Source organism: Mustela erminea, chromosome 11, assembly GCF_009829155.1.
Source record: "Mustela erminea isolate mMusErm1 chromosome 11, mMusErm1.Pri, whole genome shotgun sequence".
Lineage (NCBI taxonomy): Eukaryota > Metazoa > Chordata > Mammalia > Carnivora > Mustelidae > Mustela > Mustela erminea.
This window is the reverse complement of record NC_045624.1, coordinates 93,330,094-93,342,234: the sequence shown is the minus strand read 5'-3', so window position 1 is coordinate 93,342,234 and position 12,141 is coordinate 93,330,094. Positions and strand designations below refer to the sequence as shown.

Genomic DNA, 12,141 nt, shown 5'->3' with positions numbered 1-12,141 from the left:
TCTAAACAGGTTCCGAGGGGATGTCCACACAGCGACCGGACAGAAGCGTTTACCTGCCCTGTGACGTGTCAGGACTCCTCGCCGACCCCGCAAACCCCCAGAAGACAGGCATGAGCTCTTCTGTTTACAGACTGCCCTTCTGAGTTTTACTTTCTTTCTTGAAAGAAAGTCCGTAGGGTCACAGGGCTGTCAACAGCAGGGCCAGGATGCAACTCCCACCTTCCTGTTCCTCCTGGCCCTGAAGCAGCTGGAGAGGAGGGGAGAGGCCAGGGTGAGAGGGAAAGGGCTGTGGCAGGGAGGGTGGACGGGTACTTATTGCTTCTGAGTGGACCTTGGTCACAATCTCACTGAATTGCACACGTACCTCCGTCAAGCACAGCTGTGCCACAGAACGAGCGGCTGCAGCCACCAGACCGTGCAGAGTTCAGGCTGTTCCAGAGCACTGTGAACCAGTTCCAGCCACACCCGAGACCCCAGGCAAGCCTACGGGCAGGGCCCCTGTCGGAGGCATTGAGGACATGGTGCCGCTCCCCATTGCCCTGCCAGAATCCTGGCTGCCCGGGGCTGGGAAGGGGAGTGAGGCCCACGCCATAGCTCCCCACCCCCACAGGTGGCCAGGCGTGCAGGCCTAACGCCTCCCTCACGCCTGTCCCTCCAAGCGGGCGCCACGGAAGCAACCACACCCAAGTCCACACCTCCTAAAGAGATCCAAGCCCGGAATTTGCCGAGGACTCCCCTGAAATAACTGCTGTGCAAACTCACCCCTCCCACCCGGGGACTGTTTACGGGTCTCTCCCTCTTGGCCCGAATCCACTCAGAGTCCGCACAAGGCCTCAGACACAGAGGGCGCTGGCCCACTCAGCTGCTCAAAGACCGGCCGCGGAAGCAACAGCGGGGTGGGTGCTCCGGAGCCAACCTAGCCACCAACGCAATCTCGCCCAGCGCAGGGTGAAGACGGGCTGTCCACGGGTCTCGAATGTGACCGTGGCCTGTGACCTTCTCCCCTCAGGAGTCACGGCCATCTGTCCCAGCCGCTCTCCCCGGCCCTTAGCATGCGGCTGTCCACCGAGCACCTGCCAACACAGGGACGGCGGAAACCACCGCTGCCGCTCTTCGGGATGGAGGTCCCAAGGGAAACATTTGCGTCTCCCCTCCAGCATCACTGTCATCCGGGCCTCCTGAGCCACGCCATGGTCTCTGCTTTGGGCTCGCCCCCAGGACGTACGAGTCTCACCTCCACTAACTGTCATTACTGAGGTGCTGTGATGCCCAGTGACAGAAGTACCACACTGACAACCACAAAACCACTCATTCCTTCGGTTCTGCCAAAGGCAGTCCTTTCCCTCGCTGCTGTCTGCAGTCACTGAATCCAACACGCGGCTCAGGGCTGCCCAGTCACGGGGATACAGGGCCACCATCAAAGCCCCTTAACATGACTCATCAGAAAGACTGCTCCCCAGTGGATGGCTCCACCCAAGGACGCCCACGATTAGATGGACCTGAGCAGACACTGGGTTTACATTCCAGATTTTGGAAGAACCAGATTCTGTCTTTCTAATTCTGGAGTCCCCCGAAGTCCCTGTAAGAATAGAGCATCATTTGGTAGGGACACTCAATTGTTCATACACTTTCATGAAAACTGTGAGTTTTCAAAAGTCCAAATGTTCTGACTTTGGTTTGGATGAAGATTTTTATTTGACAAAGATGCCAAAAAGTAGTTCTTTCAACAGATGGTGATGGGACAACCAGAGTTCCACAAAAAAAGAGCATAAAATTAGACCCTATCTCACACCATATAGAAAATTAATTCAAAATGGATCAAAGACCTGAATGCAAGAGCTGAGGAACTGTAAGACTCTTGGAATCTCCTACTTCCAAGTTACAGTGGAGTAAGCCTTTGTGGCCCTAAGTCAGGTAATGGGTTCCTAGTTAGGAAACCAAAAATATAAGCCAACAAATAACAGATAAATTGGACCGCAGTGATATCAAAATCTTTGTACGTCATCACAGACACCATCGAGAAACAGAAAATACAAACATAAAATAGGAAGAAACATTTACAAGTCACATGATTATACATGGAATACATGTATAATCTCTTACCATTCAACAGTAAAGAAAAAAGTAACCACATCAAACGACCAGCACAGGACAGGAGTAAATGTCTCTCCAAAGAAGATCCACAAACAGCCAACACACACATTAAAAGATGGTTAAAATCATTATTCATTCGGGAACTTCAAATTAAAAATCTAAGATACCACTCGACGCCCACTAGACGAGACACGATCCAAGAGAAAACAGGCGTCGTGGAGGATGCGGAGGAACGGGCGTCCTTGCCCACGGCTGGTGGGAACACAGCTGGCACAGTTGCCTGGAATGCAGTGTGGCAGGTCTTCAGAAAGTCACACACAGGGCTACCACGTGACTCAGCACTTCGCTCCCAGGTACCAAGCAAGAGAAATAAACGTGTGTATACAAACCCGTCTGTGTGGATGTTCACAGCGGCATCATTCAGAGCTGCCAGAACACGGTACCAACCCAAATGCCCACCGACTGATGGAAGGGGGTACGGCCAGCAACGCAACAGCTGCTGGCAGTAAGAAGGGGTGGGGTGGAAGACGATGCTGTGACACAGATGAGCCTCGAGAGCCTTCTGTGAAGAAAGTCGGCCACAAGAAACAACAGGTTATATGAGTTCACTCACGTGAAGCGTTCAGGATGGACAGAGAGCCTGCTGGTGGCTACACAGCATGAGGGCAGAGGGGACACCTGCCCGCTAATGGGTGTGGGTCTTCTTTGGAGGGGGAGGGAGGCGCTCTACAGCTAGGTCAGGCCACTGTCCACACGACCTCCCAATGTACTGGGAAACGCCCAACTGTGAAACGTCAGTGGGTGAACTGTATGTGCTGCGTAAGGAAAAAACACCACGTCTAAGGAGAAACGTGAGTGGATCTACGGGTCTGAGTAAGGACCACAAAATGACAGCATTTGTGACTCAGTAATGTCCAGATGCAGGTAGAGACCTGTGCCTTCAGGAAAAAGAACACTTAAGCAAAAAACGAAGGGAAAATATCTGACTAAAGATTCCCTATACAGCCCTTATGCAACCGCATGCTGACCCAAGCAGGCCTTTATCATGCCTGGACCTTCCCCTGGCGGACACAATGCGTTCCCCAAGGCCACCTCCCCATGCACAGAATGCAGAGATAAACTGATCTTGACGCTATCGAAGTCGAAGTCACGAAGCCACACTGGCAGGGCAGAGGCGGGGCAGAGACAAGGTCCAGCCAAGACAGCAAGGCGGCTCCTCGGGAAATGGGTCTGAGGAAAAGAGCCTGCTCCGTTAAGGGACTGTTGCCCATGCATCTTGCCCGACCACCACTTAAAAAGCACAACAACTGATCTTGAAGACATTTTTTCTTTTTCTTTTATGGCTTCAAACTCATTGAGATGTTCGCGATGAGTCAAGAAGACTGCGTCTGCCCCATGCCCGCAGCTGTTCCTTTCCGGACGACGCTTCCCGCACTCGGGCAGTGACGCACGGATGTGTGCACAGGGGGCACGGATAGAAACTCGGCCCGGCCTGGCGGAAAATCTCCAAGAATTCCATGTGTTTCACTTGTGACGCCTCACCAAGCACGCACGGAAGGACAGGGAGGTAGTGACAATCACTTTCGAACTGCAGAGGCATTGCGCCATTGCTAGGTGGCAATGACGGTCAAGCCTGCAGAGCATACAGGCAAAGGGACTCCAGCTTGCTGTGCAAGCGTCAAACACACCACTGGCTCTGCGTTCAGTCTCCTTTGCCAGAAAATCAAGGCAGCCATCACTCCTAGTCCTGCCCACTGCTTTTTGCAATATGGTCTGAACGTGAGAGCACAGTCACACTCTGAGAGCGTTCTAGGACTACAGAATTACTGCTCACCAGCAGAAAAAAAAAGACCAACTAGTGAAAACTCTTAAAAAGCTTAAGTTCCCAAGGTAAACCTAACCACAAATTAACGTGGAGCGTGTCACTGACCGATCACTGAGAGGGGCTCCCACTGCCGAAGTCGGAGCTCCCCACAAGCTTCAGTGCGTGGGTCTGGAAGCTGACCTGTCCTCACTCAGACCGCCACTATGCGGTAATCTGGGGTATAGCTGGACGGGCATTCTTCAAGGGTGGTGGCAAATTATTAAGTATTAATAAATAAATTATATGATAAAATATTAGGTATTAGTGGAAAACAAAGCCATTTGTCACTATTTATTAAAAATTTAAAGACACATACAGTGGGTGCCTGGGTGGCATAGTCAGTTAAGCATCCAACTCTTGGTTTTCACGCAGGTCCTGATCTCAGGGTCATGAGATCGAGCCCCACATCAGGCTCTGCACTCAGCATGGCATCTGCTTGGGTTTCTCTCCTCCTCTCCCTCTGCCCCTCCCTGCTGAAGTAAATAAATCTTAAAAACAAAAACAGGGGCACCTGAGTGGCTCAGTGGGTTAAGCCGCTGCCTTCGGCTCGGGTAGTGGTCTCGGGGTCCTGGGATCGAGTCCCACATCAGGCTCTCTGCTCAGCGGGGAGCCTGCTTCCCTCTCTCTCTCTCTCTCTGCCTGCCTCTCTCTCCATCTATTTGTGATCTCTCTCTATCAAATAAATAAATAAAAATCTTTAAAAAAAAAACAAAAACAAAGGAGGACACATATAGAACTTCAGTTTCCCACTAAATGCAGCTAAAGAGAAATAAGATGTTATATTTAAAACAAACAAAACATAAGACTCTGCAAGGTGGAAAGGAGGAGGCCGACTGGGAAGGGATCTGGGGCCCCAAAAAGACACAGCATCAAGTCCTCAATTTTCTTTCTGCTTCATACATCCCAGACTGGGTGCTGAGGAAGCTGGCAACCCAGAAATGCCAAATGACTTGGAAAAAGCTGCGAATGAAGCCTGCTCCCTGTGGCCAAAGGACCACGAAAGCACTGCAGAGCAGGAGAGAACACTTGTAGACAATCATTGCTCTGCTGCAGCCTGCAGCCAACCCTACAGAAAACACTGTGCCCACTTCGAACCCAGCGGGTGGTGTCAGAGAAGATAAGATCCAGGACTTCCATCTCCACCAGGTGACCCCCATGAGGGCAGCAGAGGCCAGGAAGAAGTCTGCATTCCACCTGTGCCCAGCAGTAACAGGGCAGCACCCTGCCCTTCCCAGGCAGGGTTAAATCACAAAGGCTTAATGGGGAACTTACACCCACACAGCAGTAACAAGGAATCCCTCCCCACAGATACCAGGGAGGCTGGGTGGGGAGCCTACATTCCACCCCTGCCCAGTAGCAACCAGGCAGCACCCACGGACCTGCAGCAGTGTCAGCAGAAACCCGTTCTCTGTGTTCAGACATTTAAGATTCAAGTCTCAAAATGTCACACGCCAAACGTCCAAGACATAACCAAAGATCACCTCGCCACATCAAGAACCAGGATGATCTCAACCAAAACCCCCCCAAAAGACAATCTATAGACACCAAGAAAATAGAAATGTTAGAATTATTTAACAAAAAGTTTAAGAGAGCAGCTTCAAAACGCTTCCTTGAGCGACTATGAACATGCTTACAAACAAAACTAAAACAAAACAAAAATTAAAAGCCCCAACAAAGAAATGAAGGATACGAAGAGGAACCAAATGGAAATTTAGAACTGAAAAAATACAACCATCAAAATTTTTTAAAATGATGGGGTAAGCTACAGATTGAAAAGGATAGAAAAAACTCAGTGACCAAAGACACAACCAAAAATTTACTCAAGTTGAACAACAGGGAATAGACACTAAAAGAAAAATGAACAGGGCCTCAGGGACATGTGGGACCATAACACGGACTTCATGATGAACGTGAATGCCGTCTACTACTGATGGCATGGAAATGTCAACAGAATCTCAAGAGAAGAAAGATGGAGGGGCTGAAAAAGTGTTCAAAATAATAATGACAAAACCCTACAGATTTGAGCTTAGTGAACCTCAAAAGAATAAACAAAGAAATCCACTGCTAGACATATCAAAATCGAAACTGAAAACTAAAACTTGAAGAGCAGCTCTCTCACCAGTAACTGCGGAGGCCAAGAGAAAGTGGCACGACACTGCTTAAGGGCAGGACAATCACTGTGAACCCAGAATCCTACCTCCAGCGAAACACTCCTGAGGAATAAAAGGATGAAGGAAAACGAAGAGACTATGCCACCAGCAGACCTGCCTTGGAACAAACGACTAAGTGAAATTCTCCGACCAGAAATGAAGTGACGAAACAAGGAATCCCTCAACATCGTGAAACAAGAAAGAACACACGGGTAAATAGAATTTCCGTCTCTTGACTCTTCTCATTATGGGTGACAGATCAAACAAAAATTGCAACTGTCTGATGTGGTTGTAAACGTGCACAGAGGTAATACATAAGGGCATTTTAAATGAGGGAGAGATGTAAATGGAGGTACGGTTTCTACACTTCCCTCAAACTGATATAAAGGTGACACCTATGGACTATGATAAATCACATTCGTATAACGTACTATCCAGACAACCATGGAAAAGGGTATTCAGAGAAATACACTCAAAACCACAGATGGCAGATAAGCACATGAAAATGTGTTCAGTGTCAGCAGCCGTCAGGGAAATGCAAACTGGAACCACAAGGACACCACTACATAGCTACTAGAATGGCAAAAACAAAACTAAACAAAACAATGACACCACGAAGTGCTGGGGAGGATGTGGAGAAAGTTACTAGTCAAATACATTACTAGTGGGAAGGTAAAATGGCACAGCCGCTATGGAAAAGTCTGGCTATTTCTTAAAGTACTGGACACGCAACCACCACATGACCTTGTAACTGCACTCCTAGGCATCTATCCCAGAAAGACAAAAACTTACGTTCACATAAAAACCTGCATATGAATGCTTCTAGGAGCCTTATTCATAACAGCTGAAGAATGGAAACAACTCAGATGTCCTTTAATGGGGTTGCATCCAAGACCTGGAGGCATAAAAAGGAGCTAAAAGAAGGCAGCAGGCTGCATTCATTGTCAGAGAACTGAGGAGTGCAAAACGCCAATCCCAAAAGGTTACATGCCTTATGATTCTCTTTATATAACATGCTTCATTTGCCAAACTCATAGAAATGGAGAGATCAGTGGCTGCCAGGAGCTAAGGAGATGGAGGCAGGAGGAAAGAAGGGGGCTACGAAGGCAAGAGGAGGGCTCCTTGCAAGGAGGGAAATGTTCTGCATCTTGGCTATTCTCAATGCCAGTACCTGGTTGTGATAACATACTCTAGTTTCTGCAAAATGTTAGCAACTGAGGAAACTAGGCAAAGGGACACCAGCATCTCTCCGTACAATCTGCTGTAACTACATATGACAAATTTATACGCAGAGTTATCAAAATAAGTCTCAATAATGGCAGTTATCCCCCAATTAAAAAAAAACTATCTAAAAGTTCAAAAGGTAGAGAGCACAGTATTTTTTCTTCAAATGGGGCAGTGGGGAGTGCGATCAGTTAGAAGCAGATCTTATATGTATGTGTAGGTGTGACAGACATACAATAAATACAATGTTTGGTATTTAATAAACTCTGCAAATTTAAATGAAACCCACAGAAATTCATGGTTCTGACATTAGTTTTTGAAAGCAACTAAACTGTGGTGATGGCTGCGTAACCGAACACAAGACAAATCATTTAATTGTGTATTTTAAGTGAGTGAATGATACGGCACACGAACTGTGTGCAATGCAAAGGAAAAAAAAAACCCTGAAATCTGGAATGTGCTCTCAATCATCAGGACACTCCGATCTTGCTCCAGCTTTCCCAGATCCAGTCCTCGTCCACTCTGCAAAGCTAGAGGAGTACTGCGTGTTTTCGTGTGAAACGTGCCTGCGCGAAAACAATGAGGTTTGACTGTGACAGCTCCTGCCACTGTGCAAACCAGGATCCATTCCAGGACACATGTCCTGAGGCCGCTCAGAGTAGCGGGCCTGGAAGCACGCCCCTAGTCCCGGCTCCACAGTCCAGGACCACAGAACAAGGCACAGGGGAACGCCACTCAGAGGTCACCCCTTGGGCCCAGGAGTCATATCTCTTCCGTTCTGCAAACTCAGTTTTCTTCTGAGTCTCACACACAGCTCACACCTCGCACCGGCAGCTCCACCGAGCAAAGAGGTGCATGACTAGGATACCGCCCCAAGAAGGCGCTTCGCCTGCACTGGGCCACCGGGCCTCCAAAGAGCGACCAGCAGGGTGGGGTGCTGCAGGGTGGTCTGCCAAGGCCGTGCCCCCCAGCACGGGGAGGAGGATGGGCAAAGCGGGTGCCGAGTCCGAAGGGAGTAGGGAGTACACAGGGGCCGCAGGGTGGTCCACTCAAGGGTGTCTCCCCAGGAGCTCAAGAAAGATGGGTAAGGCCGGGTGCGGAGTCCGGAGGCGCACAGAGTACAGGGTGCCGGGGAGATTTAATAACGCTCAGGGGCGTCGCCCCAGGAGTGCAGGGAGAAGGATGGGGAGATGGGCTATTCGGTCTAGATGGGTCCTGCCGGGGGTCCGCTCAAGGGCGTCCCCCAAGGAGTGCAGGGAGGATGGGCATGCGGGCTGCTGACTCTGGAGTACTGAACCCACTGGGTGCTGGGGGCGCTCCAGTCAAGGGCGTCCCCGCAGGAGTGCAGGGAGGGCGGGTAAGGCGGGGTACCCAGTACAGAGGGGTACTGGATCCACAGGGTGCTGGGGGCGGTCCTCTCAAAGGCGTCCCCCTGGGAGCGCAGGGAGGACGGGTAGGCGGAGTGCTGGGTCCGGAGGAGCACTGCGCACGGGGTGCTTTGCAAGGTCCGCGCAAGGGCGTCTCCCCAGGCGCGCAGCCCCGGTAGGCGCGGGTGGAGCACGGCCTGCGGCCCGCAGTCCGCAACCGCTCCATCAAGGGCGCGCCACCCTTCCGACCCGGCAGAGGACAGCGCCGGGCGGCTCCCTCGTGACGCCTCCTCGACCTTGGGGGTCACCCCGGCCGCGGCGCCCGTTCCCTCACATCCGCCCAGCGGCCCGCCCCAAGCCCGCCACAGCCAATAGCTCGCCGCTGCGCGCCCCCCGCGACGTCCGCGCGCGCCCGCATCCGCCAATCTCCGCCCGTCAGGCGGCGCTCGCCGTGCCATTGGCTGTCAAACCCGTCCGTCAAGCCCTGTCCCACCCACCTCCCTCCGTCAGCCCTGCTCCATCCGGCTTCACTCCCTGTCACCGCGGCGCCAGCGACAACGAGGGCGCGGCGCCCTCGCCCTCTGCCGCAACCCCCGCCTCCTTCCCGAGGGCGCGGGTCTTCCCAAACCTGGCCAGGCCCGGCGGCAGTACGCGCTTACCTGTCCCCGGCTCAGCTCCACCCGAATGAGGCGCCGACACCCCACTCCGGGGCACCAAACTCTTGACCCCGCCCCGGCGTGTGGCGTCAGCACGCAGTCCCGCCCCTGAGGGAGAAGGCCCGCCCCGCCTTGTGGGCGTGGCCTTGCGTCATAGAGCCGCGCCGGCGGTGCGGCGGCGGGTCATTGTTGTCCGCCGTGAGCCGGCTGGGTTGGCGGGTTGAGGTGCGCAGGGCTTCTGCGCTTGGCGGTTGGTGTAGCGCGCGAGGGGCTCGGCGGACCCGACCCGCGTGGCCGGAGCGGAAGAAGCCGGTCGGACCCCAGGCCTCAGCGCAGGGCGAGTGCGTCTGGAGGCCGTCGCGGACGCCGGGGTCTCGCACGGGCGGCGGGGCCACGAGCTGGCGCTGGACGCTGCCCTGCGCGCCCCGACTGCGCGGGCGGCGGCTTTTAGAGGCCGCTTCCCCGAGGAAGAGCGCTGTGCGAGGACGCCGGGGCGGCCGTGGGAGGCCCCGTGGGGACTGGGCGCCGCTGGCCAGGTTTGCGGCTGCGCCCTGTCCGCGGCCCGGTTATGACTGGCCGCCCGGCGGGCAGTCCCGGAGCTGGAGCCGGAGCTGCTCCGTCTTCCTGAGACCCGACAGCTAATCTGCGGTGCTTCCGGCGAGGGCGGGTGCCGCGTTCACGGCCACGATGAGGAGCTTTTGCAACAGACGGTAGCGCTTCGAGGCTGGGAGCGGGAGGGCGGTGTCCGGTGACCGACGTCCGGGAGACGCTGGGCCGCGCCGCCGCCTTTTCCTTAAATGTCCCCAAGTCTCGAAGGCAACGACTGTGTTCGGTGACACGGCGTAGGCCACTGGGTGACCCGGGCCAGCTCGCTGACCCACAGAGCTCCGTCAAGGACCCAGATATCTGAGTGTGGGCCGGGATTCAGGGCGAGCGCTATGCCACCCCTCGCGGATGCGGCGTGGACTTGGAGCCGAGTTGGAAGGGAGGGCTGCGGCGGGGTGGGGTGGGCTTTTGTTGTTTGTTTTGAGCAGGAGCTTAAGTGCTCCTAAGAGCGGCGTTGGACAGGCGCGGGGGTAAGGATCCAGAGACCAAACCTCAGGATGCTTTTATCCCCCCCCCCTTTTTAAATTTTATATTTTATTCATCTTGGGGGGAAGGGATCAAGGGAGAGAGAATCCTAAGCCAACACCAGGATGCGTGCAGGACCCTAGGATCAGGGACCTGAGCCAAAGTCAAGAGTCAGATACTTAACCACCTGAGCTACCCAGGCACCCCTTTAATGCCTCATTTTTAAATAAACTGTGGTAAAATGTGCATAAGGAAAAAATGCTGCCCTTTTATTTTTTAAAAGATTTTATTTATTTATTTGACAGGCAGAGAGGCAGGCAGAGAGAGAGGGGGAAGCAGGCTCCCTGCTGAGCAGAGAGACATGTGGGGCTGGATCCCAGGACCCTGAGATCATGACCTGAGTCGAGGGCAGAGGCTTTAACCCACTGAGCCACCCAGGCGCCCCAGGATCTCATTCTTTTTATAATTTAATAATATTCCTGTGTGTGTGTGTGTGTGTGTGTGCGCACGCACGCGCACGTGTGCACACCACAAGTGGGTCCCATGTCATCTTTATCTGCTCATCTCTCTGTGGACACTTCAGTTGCTTCTGTATCTCGGCTGTTGTGAATAATGTTGCAATGAATGTAGGGGGTGCCTATATCTCTTCAGATTGGTGTTTTGCTTTCTTTGGATAAATTCCCAGAATTGCTGGATCATAGGGTAGTTCTGTTTTTAATATTTTTAGGAACTTGCACACTGTTTTCCGCAGCGGCTGCACCAGCTTGCAGTCCCACCAACAGAGCACGAGGGTTTCCCTTTCTCCTTGCCAGCACCTGTTCATTGACTTGGTGATGATGGCTAACTTGACAGGTGTGAAAGGGCATCTCATGGTGGTGTTGACTCAAAATGCCTGGATCAGTGATGTTGAGCATCTTTTCATGTGTCTGTTGGCTGGTCTTCACCTTTATACTTAGGTTGTTTATTTATTTAGAGTTAGTTTTGGCATTTGGTGTGTGGTAGGGCCTCGCCGTCATCTTTTGCTTGTAGAATTCCAGTCGTCCCCGTGCCATCTCTGGAGGAAACGATTCTTCCCTGACCAAGCGGACCTGGCATCCTCTTTGAAATTCAGTTCACCACGTATGTTGGGTTTATTTCTGGACTCTCAATTCTAGTCTGTTGGTCTATATGGCTTTATGCCAGTACCACACTGTTTTGATCACTGTAGCTTTGTAGTAAGTTTTGAAATCCATAAGTGTGTGTGAGTTCTCCAACTTTGTTTCTTTTTCAACATTGTTTTGGCTGTTTGGGACCCCTTGTAATTCCGTATGAATTTAAGGACTAGCTTTTCCAATTTTGCAAAAAAAAAAAAAAAAAAAAAAAAAAGGCAGCGTTAGAATTTTGATAGGGACTGTGTTGAATCAGTAGACTGCTCTGGGTAGTGTTGACATCCTAACTATATCAGGCCTTCCAGTCCGAGAATACCTTGCCCTTTATTTGTGTCTTCTTTAGTTTCCTTTACCATTCTTCTTACTTCTTACTTTTCCATGTACAAGCCATGAGCCTTGGTAAAGTTATTAATAGAGTGTTTTGGGAAGCATCTGTAGGCAGAATTGCTTTCTTAATTTCTTTTCCTGACTGTTTATTCCTGGTATATTGGTTTTTTGTGTACTGATACCGGGCCCTGTAACTTCACCGAATCCTTTTTTTTTTTAATTTATTTATTTCACACACAG

At 51.9% G+C, this 12,141-nt stretch overlaps 1 protein-coding gene across 5 annotated transcripts in view; it reads right to left on the bottom strand.

The window, feature by feature from the left end:
- OGDH (oxoglutarate dehydrogenase) overlaps window positions 1-9,482 on the bottom strand; it is a 53,432-nt gene extending 43,950 nt beyond the window's left edge. For 4 of the 5 annotated variants that reach the window (XM_032305507.1, XM_032305509.1, XM_032305505.1 and 1 more), the window contains exon 1: window positions 9,359-9,482. The gene's annotated coding sequence lies outside the window, so the exon portion shown is untranslated. Of the gene's footprint in view, window positions 1-53; window positions 248-9,358 lie in introns of all 5 variants that reach the window. The other variant, XM_032305506.1, reaches the window with a different exon arrangement.
- Between the last annotated feature and the right edge of the window lie 2,659 nt (window positions 9,483-12,141).